A 12,994-nucleotide genomic window follows, 5' to 3' on the forward strand; every position below is an offset into this window, starting at 1 on the left:
TGTGGTCTGTGTTAAGGCACAGGGATAAAATGGAAACCATTACACTCCCTCTGCCTCTCCCGATTCATGTGTCCAAAAATGACCAACTCAAGCTCCATTGTCTCTTGCCTGATGCCTTCCTTGGTCACTTGCTGGATACACTCTCCTGAAACAGTGACTTTGTCATTCTTTCATTTTTAAAAAGCATATTCCTAATGTAGAGAGTCTGGAGAGGAGCAATGGTAAAGGTAAGAAAACGAGTTTTTTATTGTTGTATTTAAATTGTTGTAAATGATTCATAAAATAGATATTGATGTTGTTAATTGATGTTGTTAATTAAGGCAGTAGCCTGGGATAAAGAGGAGCCCGTGGGTTTAAGAGATAAGAAGGTAGAGTAAGCAGTACTTTCTTTTTTCTTTTTTTTTCTTTCTTTTTTTTTTTTTCTTTTGGAGACTGAGTCTTGGTCTATCGCCCAGGCTGGAGTGCAGTGGCACGATCTTGGCTCACTGCAACCTCTTCAAGCAATTCTCCTGCCTCAGCCTCCTGAGCAGTTGGGATTACAGGTGCCTGACACCACGTCCAGCTGATTTTTGCATTTTTAGTAGAGACGGGGGTTTCACCATATTAGCCATGCTGGTCTCGAACTCCTGACCTCGTGATCCACCCAAGTCGGCCTCCCAAAGTGCTGGGATTACAGGCGTGAGCCACCGTGCCCGGCCAGTACTTTCTTATTAACTGAATATTGAGGTAGAGGATGAGTGGCATGAGAGATAGTGAAAAAAAGCCCAGGGTAATTCCAGGTCTGACTTATGTAACTGAAGGGACATAACGCTATTTATTAAAACAAGGGTATCTGCAAAGTATTTGATTGAGGAAACAGAGAAAATGAGTTTAGTTTGCATATTTGTTTTTGAGATGCTTGTCTCTGGTGCTTAACTATTTGTATAGAATTTGCTTAGGAGATAGAGCTGGCCAGAGATTTGGGGTTATCGCCAACTGAGACCAATGAGTAGTTTAGATCCTCACTATTCAAAGTGTAGTGTATGGCCCAGCAGCATGGACATCATTTGAAAGCTTGTTTGAAATGCATAATTTCATCCTTCATCCCAGACCTATTGAATAATAATCTGCATTTTAAGATTTCCAGGTAATTTATATGTACATTAAAATTGGAAAGCACTTGTTTACATTACTCAGAGGAATGCTTTGGGAAAAATAAGCTCAAGGATGGAACATGAGAGACACCAGCATTCAAGAAGCAGGCAGGAAGAATAGTTAGCAATGGAGACCAAGGAGGCACATTTAGAGACCTTCGAAGAGGGTGTGGAAAAACGGTATCATGGAAGCCAGGGAAAGACAGGGTTACAAGATGAAAGATGTAAACAAGATGTTAACACCTGAAAATTCCAGTCAGATGAGCTCAGATCTGACTACTGAGGAATTGATGGCTTCAATGTTTATAAGAGTGCATAGACCCAAGGAAGTGGGTGGAGGCCTGACAAGGAAGTGATGGAAGACTTTTTTGGAGAAGTTTGGCCTTGAAGAGGTAATGGCCATGGCTGAGGGAGAGAGTGGGTGGATAGAAAGCAAGGTCTGAGATGTAGAATTGTTTTTTCTCTTCACAGGAAAAAAATTGTGATCATGTTCATAAATTGAAAAGATTAAAAATACATGAAAGGGAAGACTGATGTTAATCATTGGACAGCATCTTGACTATGACTGAGAAAACAATGTGAGGATGGACTGACATTGAGCAGAAGGGTTTTTCCCTCGGACAAGAACGTGAGCATGATCGCATGCAAATATGGGTATGTCTTGATGTGGTTAGTTGGTTGTTTTAGAGCATGACAATGGAGAGACTTTCTGGCTGATGATCACATTTTCTTTGTGAATGAAAGGCAAGATCTTCTGAGGGGTGGTGAAGATATGGTAGAGCCCTGGGAGAAATGGAAGAGGATGCTGACAGGTCTGCAAAGCTGCTCCAGTGGCTGTAAATCATGAGCACCAACCTCACTCGGTGGGTGAATTCTTGTGGCAACACACAATAGCCCAGGGATAGGAACGGGAAAAGTCATGGTTGTTTCGATCCAGCTTGAAAGTTTGAGTGTCATGGGTTGAAGCATGTGGAGACTGCTGACGAACACGATCACAACCAAAGAGAATAAATTGAAGCTATGACGGGGAAACTTGAAAGAGAGTGGAGGGACTGGCAGGATAAATGGGATGAAAAGTGGACACAGTTTAGAGTTTAGAATTTAGAGGAGAATTATTTCTCAGTACCGGTACCACCTAGTGTGAAGTGGGTAAAGAGAACAGTGAGGAAAACTGAATATAACGGGATTTCAAGTTAGAATCCTGTCAGAATCAGTTTAGAAGTCATCTTCCAGACCCCAGTAGCAAGGACACTTTACATCTGAGGCAGGAAAATCTCTGAAAGTATGAGTTCCAATTTTCTTGTTTCTCATCACCTGCCTTTGAGTCATGTCTCTCAAAGGCAGGTGATGAGGACTTGGAGACACTTGGAGTTCAACGGTGCTGATCCACTCAGTTGCAGATAAAAATTCACTTCTTTAATTCTTAACCAATTAAATATGCAGTGAGCATGTAGGGTACTCAAAATATATTTCAACAGTCATCAGAGCTATAAAGACAATTGAAATATAGGTATTATTCTCACAGTCTAAGAAGATAAGGCTAACAGATTTGAAAGACATACAAGAGATCAGATAATTATGGGTAATTGCTAAATTGTAAATATTGACTGTGCAGGTTATAGGAGGTTATAGGAGTTCATGTGATTAAGTAAATTAAGGGGAGGAGCATCTGTCCCCCGGATAGGTAGACTTTGAATGTGTAGAGGAAGTAAGAATGGGCGGGCATCTAAGACAGGCCAAATGCCCCAAGGCATAAATGAACATGGTACGTTTGTATGGAAGAAAAGGGATGGACCAAATAGATCTGAGGTGCTGAGTTGAAGTGTGTCAAATGATGCTTTTCTAAGGTCTAATAAGGTCAGATTATAGAAGGCTGTGCTAACCTAATGGAGAGAAAAGCTCACAGATAATAAAATAAGGGAGTCATTAGGTCTAAGCAGAAATGAAGAAATAAAAACTTCCATAGATTATAAGCAATAGAAGATATTCTTTAAAAAATTAAATGCATAAAAATGAAAATATCTGCATAAGAAGACTAGAGCTACATGAGGAACACAATGAAGTTGGGAAATGTTGCAATGAATACTACCATTATGAGGACAACTCTACATTAAGTAAATTAATTATTTCAAAAAATAGGAGGAAATTCAAGATAAGTAAATATAGAAAAACCTCTATTGACAAGATCACATGAGATAATGTAAATAGTTTAAAAAGTGAGAAAAAATTTATCTAATAACCATAGACATGCAAGTTAACAGTAGTCCAAAGCACCATTTTATCTCTAATTACTCATAAAATTGCAGTGAAAAGATAAGACTTTCCTGACAGTCCTGTGGAGAACACATGCACCATGTGCTACTTGTGACCTTGTAACCTAATGGGTGCATTCAGAAAGTAACATACAGATGCTATATAGCTGATAAAAATGTCATCCTCCTTTAATCAGTATCTCACTCATTACCAGGAATTTATACTAAGACACCTTTTTTTTTTTTTTTGAGACGAAGTCTTGCTCTGTCACCCAGGCTTGAGTGCAGTGGTGCGATCTCGGCCCACTGCAACCTCTGCCTCCCAGGTTCACACGATTCTCCTGCCGCAGCCTCCTGAGTAGCTGGGATTACAGGCGCGCGCCACCACGCCCAGCTAATTTTTGTATTTTAGTAGAGATGGAGTTTCACTATGTTGTCCAGGATGGTCTCAATGTCCTGACCTCATGATCCACCCACCTCCACCTCCCAAAGTGCTGGGATTACAGGTGTGAGCCACTGCACCCGCTGGCTGTTTTTTTTTATTTTTTTTAATTATGTTTACAAGATGTTCAATGTTACATCGAAAAAGTGAAAATAGCCTAAATATCCAAGAGTAAGAAAATTTTAACACCCAACATGAGGCGATAAGCTTCTGTTGTTATTAAATGTAATAAATATGAGCGTTTGTCAAACATGGACATGACATATATATAGAAAAAGCAAGATATAAATCTATATGTTCAATAATATTGGACATGGGCAGCGTACATCTAAACATAGAGAACCAAGTACTACAATATGGATGGAGAATGCAACCTTCCTTTGTCAATTTCAGATGCCTAGGGAGAGAATGCCCCCAGAGGATCACGGCGTCTGAAGAGATTACTCTGGCATTCTACCAGGACCGTCGCCCCATTTTCTTCTCTTCTTTATTTTGGTCTGAAAAGCTCTTTTCCTACCTATTTTATTTTTCCTCTGTATAGTGCCAAAAGTATCTTCATATTTCTGTTGAATTTTACACAGGATTTTATTTTAGGATGTATTTTCAATCTCAGTTTCTTGTTTTCCCAGTTCAACATGTTTTGTTTGTTTTTTTAAATTCATTTTACTTATTTTTTGTAAGTCTGATTTTGAATCACTACTGAGGATGTCATAGTAATAGCATGTTTTTTGTTTGTTTGTTTGTTTTTGAGACCAGAATCTCGCTCTGTTGCCCAGGCTGGAGTGCAGTGGCGTGATCTTGGCTCACTGCAAGCTCTGCCTTCCAGGTTCACGCCATTCCCCTGCCCCAGCCTCCCGAGTAGCTGGGGCTACAGGCGCCCACCACCACACCCAGCTAATTATTTGTATTTGTAGTAGAGATGGGGTTTCATCGTGTTAGCCAGGATGGTCTGGATCTCCTGACCTCATGATCTGCCTGCCTCGGCCTCCCAAAGTGCTGGGATTACAGGCGTGAGCCACTTCTCCCAGCCCATAGTATGCTTTATAATTGTTCTGAAATCAAGTAATAAGATTTTTTTTTAATGAAGGTGAGATAAGTTTCTGGCAAATATAGAACTTGAGAATTAAAAGTGTATACTTCTCATTTTCTACTCTAACCTTTTGAATGTAATACAATTTTAACATGGAATATTTCCATGAAATTACAAGAGAACTTTGATGTTTGTTTCTGCATTCTGGGCTCCCAGAAACATGGTGTAGTGTGGTCTGCCCTGCAAATCTTTGGAAATTTATAATAGGTTTCATTGTCTGATCTTAACCAAACCCCAATCCTTAATAACATAGCCCAGTATATGTATATGGTTTTTTTCCTCTACTAAATGAATTACAATTCTCTGCTAGCTACCAGCACAAGGAAAATTAAACAGAAAACCTTTCTTCCCTTATAGTCCATGAATTCTACCAGTGTGGAAGAGTGAGAAGAACCCAAGCTTTGGAGTTTTACAGCTGCAGGATCAGAAATTATAGTGTATTTCACACCCAAAATTAGGTGAGTTTTCTGGGGTCATCTAGCCTCTATGACCTCATCTGCAACAAGAGTCTTCACTGTGGGTTAAGTGAGATAATGGGTAGAAATGGAACGGTCTGGGTCAGGCCCAGTGGCTCACACCTGTAATCCCAGCACTTTGGGAGGCCAAGGTGGGCAGATCACCTGAGGTCGGGAGTTAGAGACCAGCCTGACCAACATGGAGAAACCCCATCTATACTAAAAACAGAAAATTAGCCGGGCATGGTGGTGCTTGTCTGTAATCCCAGCTACTTGGGAGGCTGAGGCAGGAGAATCGCTTGAACCTGGGAGGTGGAGGCGCGGTGAGCTGAGATCGTGCCATTCCACTCCAGCCTGGGCAACAGGAGTGAAACTCCATCAAAAAAAAAAGAAAGATAGATAGAAAGAAAGAAATGGAATAGCGTGGTAGGGTGATTCCCAAACTGCTGCACATTACAATGACGTGGGAAGCTTTTAGAAACTCAGTGTCCAGATTCCACGCAACACCCATGAAGTCAAAATATTAGGCATGGGAACCAGGCATCAACATTTTTTAAAGGTCCAAGATGATTCCATTGTGCAGCAAAATTTGGAAACCTGTGACTAGCACAAAGCAGGCACTCCACAAAAGTCAACTTTCTTTATCTTTCAATTTGCCAGCTTTCAGGTAGCACTTCCTTATTTTCATTCCTTAAAATTCTGCAGCAGAGTGGCACCGCATAGGTAAATGCTACACTGACATCCTGCCACATGTCGTACTTTACTGCAGTGGAAAATAATGAGGAGCTCTCCAATACCCATTATTAAAGTGTCACACAAGTGTTTCATCCTATCCAGTCACATTTTTCAGTGGCTTCCAATTCACACTTTCGTAAATGAGGCTGTTTCCTCTTCCTGTAACTTAGATGACATAGAAACAGACATGCTCTCAAGTATCATATTCGCTTTTTTTCAGAACTTCTTTAGTTTTCTAGTGAGGCATCTGTGCCTCCTAGAAATGCACTTTAGAGCCTGCTATATAGAAAAGTGAATTTTCTTACAACTGGTCTGAAGCGTATGTATTATTCTTTTAGATCTGATGTATCAAATGCCCATGCCCTAGGTGTGCCAGTGTTTCTTTAATCTATAACAATCGTTTTATATGATGTGCTGGCACCTTGCCCGGCACACTTCTTTACCTATAGCAGGTTTAGCAGGCTGGGTAATTGCCCCTTTTAAAGTTGTCTGCACTCAACCCTGCCCTGTCTGATAAATGCAATTAGAAGCAAATCCTCGGGCGTGTCACCCCAGACTTCTTATTAAGCTCATATGGCACGCTCGTTGCCACTATTTCTCACCAGGTTGCTCATGAGCCAAAGGTCTGGATCATTCATATCAGACAGTGACTTTCCAACCCATCAGACTCCCTTGTTCACCTTAAATATAAACCACACAGAGAAGAAACTGGGGATTTGTATGCCTGAAAGTGGACAGTGGCCATAACAAAAGCAATAAACGGAAATCCTAGAGACAGTGACGACAGAAGAAATGCATGTTTGCAAACAGGTTAGAGGGAGCAGTTTGTGTTGGCACCGAAGGCAGCCAGAGGAAGACTCGGAGTGGGACAGAAGTTGACCCATGCAACGAACCTTCACCACTGACCAAAGCAAATGACTGAGGAGAGTCGCAATCGTGTTAGCGGTTTATTTTGACAAGCTTAACAATGCACCTGGGAAAAAAGGAACATAAAACCATAAGAACAATCTGTGATCCACGCTTTTTTCAAAGAGGACCCGGGAATTTTAGTATTTAAGGGGAAGAGCAGGCAGTGGGAGAAAGAGGAAGAAAAGAAAAAGGGGGAGGGTAGAGAAAAGCAGCAAGCAGTTGCATTCTGTGGAGTCTTTGATCAGTGTCCACTGAATCCACATTTCACATGTCGAAGGGGTAGAGAAATAGTCAGTTATGCATTCATCTCACACTCAGTGAATCTGCATTTTTACGTAAGATAAAACAAACATAAAGTAGAGGAAGTAATCAGATATGCATTTGTGAACCCAGGAAATCGGAGACAAGTCTCAGTTAGTTTAGAAAGTTTCTTTTGCTAAGGTTGAGGACACATCCGTGACACAGCCTCAGGAGAGCCTGACAGCATGTGCCCAAGGCGGCTGGGACACAGCTTTTTTTACATGTAGGGAGACATGAGACATCAATCAATACATATAAGAAGTACATTGGTTGGGTCTGGAAAGGCAGAACAACTGGAAGCAAAGGCAGGAAGACTCAAAGCTGGGAGGGAGCTTCCAGGTCACAGATAGGTGAGACACAAACAGTTACATTCTTTTCAGTTTCTGATTAGCCTTTCCAAAGGAGGCAATCAGATATGCTTCCTTTGGTGGGGGGTGGCGGGTGGGGGGAAATTTTAGTTCTGTCCTTTGTCCTTCGTTCCAGGATCTGTGAAGATAAGCTTTTCACTTGCATTATCTGGGCGAAATTCGACAGAACTGTTTTAGGGTAAAGATCTTGGGACCCACAAAGAATTTGGTTTAGAGCGAATTGTGAGGGAGGTATGTATCCTTGTAGCTCCGTAGCTGTCTTATTTAGGAACTAAACGGGAGGCTGGTTTGCATGACCCAGTTCTCAGCTTGACTGTTCCCTTTGGCTTAGTGAGCATGGGGTCTGGAGATTTTATGTTCCTTTTACAGCGCCCAGGAGGAACTGAGCATGAGCCTATTTCTCACAGCCTTAAGGAGCACTAACTGAAGTGCTCAGTTAGCAGCATTTGAATTCGTTATTTCACAGCTCATCCTTAACCAAATTATTATTATTATTATTATTATTATTATTATTATTATTAAGACAGAGTCTTGCTCTGTCGCCCAGGCTGGAGTGCAGGGGCATAATCTCAACTCACTGCAAGCTCCGCCTCCCGGGTTCAGGCCATTCTCCTGCCTCAGCCTCCCAAATAGCTGGACTACAGGTGCCCACCACCACAGCCGGCCAAATTATGTTTAATACTATTCTAAAACTGGAGTTTTACCTTAAGCTCAGTATTTTGAGGTAATCTTAGCAGCAGGTGGACCTTAGCTCACTAAGAGCATCAGAGCTCTTAGTTACCTCACTCATCAGTGGCTTGGCTCCTCTTCCGGAAGCCATAATGAACTTCATCCATCAGTCCCCACGTACTCCTGTAAGCGCGGGCCCCTGTTCTTTGCTTCTGGGAAGCATCCATCTGGTCCTGCATTGCTGTCGTTCCTTTTCTGTCTGTTTTCCTATGCAAACCAATCTATCATTCTATTTTGTTGCCCCATTTCCAAGTCACTTGACCAGATAGATAATCACCTAAAAATGGTCAAGTAATTTAAGTTTAAAAATTAGGAGCAGGAAATAATGTCAACCAGAATAGTAAGAAGATACTGAAGGTGGGACTTGTAGAGGGGTTGGCGTTGTGGACGTCCTTAAGATACAAGACTTTATTGTAACAGTAAAAACAAAGGAGACACATAATTAATACAACATTCTTTTTATCAAAGAGGAAAAGCTGTCATTTTCTCAGAAATCTAATACTATTCTAAGACTTAGGTCTAAAATGTATCGGGAGTGCCTTCTAAGTGACTGTGGAAAGAGTGAAATAGTAACCATATATTTTGAATGAGTGATTCTAGATCGTGGCTTCTATTTTTATGCCCGCTCTTCTCCCTTTGTCTCTTGTAAACTCACTTATAACCAGATCATAATAATAAAACTAAAATGCAGAGCGGCCACACAGTATGTGACTAAGCACGCCAGCTCTGAGGCCAGACTTTTTGGTTGGGATCTCAACGCTATGCTAATTTCCTCATTTGAAAGACCAGGATAATATAGTGTTCTAAGAGGGGGTTGTTATTAGGGTGGACCTGATAAATAGGGTGGACCATATAATTTATCATACAGATGGATGCTCTAGAAAGTGCGGTGATGTTTACTTGTCAATTATTATCATGCTATTTTAACTATATTTTCTTATATGCTTTACTTGAAATATTTAAATTAGCCTATATATAACTACAGTCTAAAATCCATAGTTCAGGGAAATTGTGGTTGTATTTTGTTCCTTTAAAAAAACAAAGGGGCATTGGTACCTAAATCATTGACCCCTGCAAAATGCAAGAGGTTGCATGGAAGTAAAACATAATGCCTCCAACCTGCTAGTTATTTACACATGTTGACCTAAGGAACATACAAGCTGAATATTCTTTAGGTTGTCTCTTTTCATTGTTAGACCACTGAATAGCAAAGTACTTGGTCTGCATTAGATTTATTTACTTTTAAAAGGTTTTCAAGAAACTACGATTTAATAACAGATCCTTGAATTTTTTTCACGAGCTGAAGTAGTAACTATAGAGTATCTATTCATCTATCCTGGAAAATCCCTGATAAAAGCACCGCGTTTTCTTAATCAGTCTCCTTTTCTGTAGAATAAATTTCTGTTATGCTTCTTTATCAGTAAAATGACAAACAAATTAAGAAATAACCGGACTCGGGAAGGGGAACATCACACACCGGGGCCTATCATGGGGAGGGGGGAGAGGGGAGGGATTGCATTGGGAGTTATACCTGATATAAATGACGAATTGATGGGTGCTGACGAGTTGATGGGTGCAGCACACCAACATGGCACAAGTATAGATATGTAACAAACCTGCACGTTAATGCACATGTACCCTAGAACTTAAAGTATAATAATAATAAAAATAATAATAATAATAACCTCAAACTTAACAAAACAGAAGAAAGGCTTCCCTGAAGGTCTTGGAGAACCACATGAGATTAGATCATAACCCAAGGTCTGCCCTGAGAAAAGGGAAGAGCCATGGATCTGCCACACCTCCCTTCCTCTTGTCTAACTGGAGATGAGAAACTAAACTTAATTTTCATGATCTTACTATGTTAGCCTCATATGTAATCATCTTCTCTTTTGTCTACATGGTTCTATTTTTGCCTTAAAGTTAACTATCATATATGAGGCATATGAATCTATTTCTCTCAGATCCCATTCAGAAGTTGTAAAGGAATACATGATTAATAAGTCAAATATTTCTACTTTACATGGAAGAAAGCGTGAAGCAGTTAAGAGGATGGGTATTGGTCCCAAAGAGACCAGAGTTTAAATCCTTACTGTATATTATCTATATGATCTGCACATGTCACTTATTTTTAATGAGTTTTAGTTTCCTCATTTACAAACAGCGTGACACTTGTCCCAAAGGATTGAATTGAGGATTTAGTAAGATAACAGATGTAGAGTGTCTTCACAGTGCCGGGCTCACATCAGGCCCTCGATAAATATCAATCTGATTCCCCTTCTCCTGCCCTACTATCATCCTTCCGGCTCAGAGCAGCCAAAACTGGAAAAATAGGCTCCACCCAGAAACTATAACAAGATGATAAAGCAGAGTTGGATGGATCAGGGGTAATCTACTGAGTTATCCCTGTTTTAAACCATTGTGTTTGCTGCTGTGCAGGGGAGAACTACCCCATGCTGAAGGGCAAGCAGAACATTTGCACAGTTGCTGTTGGGAACATAAAGAACAACAGTTCCTTTAACCAAGCCTAGGGCAGTGTGGAGATGAGGGCCAGGTGGGACGCAGGTCCCTCTGCTACAAGCTTGACTGCCACTGGAAGCTGGGAGACACCAAAAGGTGGCCCCAGGGGCTCTCTGTCTTCTTATGGTGACTAAAAAATGCACATTCCTGCATTGATAAAATGGGTATTTTATTACATGAAAATCTATGTACTTACTATCTGTGTTCTTCCCAACATTCAACCGACTTTTCTACCTGATGCAAAATGCAGGAGGGCTGTTCATGACTTCCTCCTCTCTTCCTCTTCTCCTCCTATTCTCCCTCTTCTCCCTCCTTCCTCCTTCCCCTCCTACTGATGTTTTATTTCTATCAACAAAATGAGAAAATCACTTTCAGTACAAAGTAAGTGTGAAACTATATCAAAATAATTTAGATCTTTAGTAGACTGAGAAAAAAACACAAGAACTTTTCAACTTGCACAAATAAAAGTCAAGATTATTAACTCTGTTCCTTATTTTAGTGAAACATAAAAGGTTTATTGATAATTTCTGCTGAGCAAGATTACTTCAGATTTTATATCCTCTAGGCCTTAAGATTTACTAGAATTTTAATGTATAATTCTAAAGATGTGCCCACAAAACATCCCTTAGTGTTGTTTGAACAATAAGGGTATGTGCTACAAACACATGGAGAAAAACGTGCAGAGCTATTCGTGCAAGAAATTAGTGGCCATTTAAATTCCTCACTTATCAACAAAATAATAGATTCCTTCATCCTAAAGAGCTCAAGTGTATTTTAGGTCCATGCCGTAAATATTTAAAACTATCTCATCTCACTGAAAATTTCTGTAACACATGACCTTTGCAAAATTGCAACCTTTATTCTTCAAGTGAAGCTTGGTTTCTGCTGGTCACCACAATGTTCTTGTGGACATCATGCATAACTGGGGTTGAATTGTAATTGCTAGCAGTGGAGAGAGCCTGCCGCAAATCAAGTCCATTGAATTTTGTGTTCACAGATGCTTTGAGTTTTACAGAGTCTTATATTCCACTTTCAAGTGCATCATTCAGGACACAGGCCCTTTTTCCATATCCCAGGTCACTGACCCAGTCTGAGACTATTTCAGAAACTTTCCTGAGTATATAATATAGACCAACGCTAGGTTGTAAACTAAATATAAAATTCTTTTTTTTTTTTTGAGATGGAGTCTCTCTTTGTAGCCCAGGCTGGAGTACAGTGGTGTGATCTCGGCTCACTGCAAGCTCCGCCTCCCAAGTTCACACCATTCTCCTGCCTCAGCCTTCCCAGTAGCTGGGACTACAGGCACCCGCCACCACGCCAGGCTAATTTTTTGTGTTTTTAGTAGAGACGGGGTTTCACCCTGTTAGCCTTTACCCCTTTAACCAATCACAAATTATAGAATCCCCAAATCCACCTACAACCTGTAAGACCTATCCTGAAGATAATCCCCCTTTTTGAGCTGAACCAATGTATACCTTCCATGTGTTGAATGTCTTTGCCTGTAACTCTTGCCTCCCTGAAATGTATAAAACCAAACCAACCCAGCCACCTTGGGACCAGTTACTCAAGCCTTCTCAGGTGCATGTTTTCTGCAGGCCTCGGTCACTCCTATTGGTTCAGAATAAACCTCTGAACAATGTTCTCATTGTTCAGTTCCCACCTATGAGTGAGAACATGCGGTTTTTGGTTTTCTGTCCTTGCGATAGTTTGCTCAGAATGATGCTTTCCAGCTTTATCCAAGTCCCTACAAAGGACATGAACTCAACCTTTTTTATGGCTGCATAGTATTCCATGGTATATATGTGCCCCATTTTCTTAATCCAGTCTATCATTGATGGGCATTTGGGTTGGTTCCAAGTCTTTGCTATTGTGAAAAGTGCCACAGTAAACATACGTGTGCATGTGTCTTTCTAGCAGCATGATTTATAATCCTTTGGGTATATACCCAGTAATGGGATGGCTGGGTCAAATGGTATTTCTAGTTCCAGATCCTTGAGGAATCGCCACACTGTCTTCCACAATGGTTGAACTAGTTTACACTCCCAACAGTGTAAAAGTGTT

Source organism: Rhinopithecus bieti, unplaced genomic scaffold (assembly GCF_001698545.2).
Source record: "Rhinopithecus bieti isolate Rb0 unplaced genomic scaffold, ASM169854v2 scaffold_6063, whole genome shotgun sequence".
Taxonomy (NCBI): domain Eukaryota; kingdom Metazoa; phylum Chordata; class Mammalia; order Primates; family Cercopithecidae; genus Rhinopithecus; species Rhinopithecus bieti.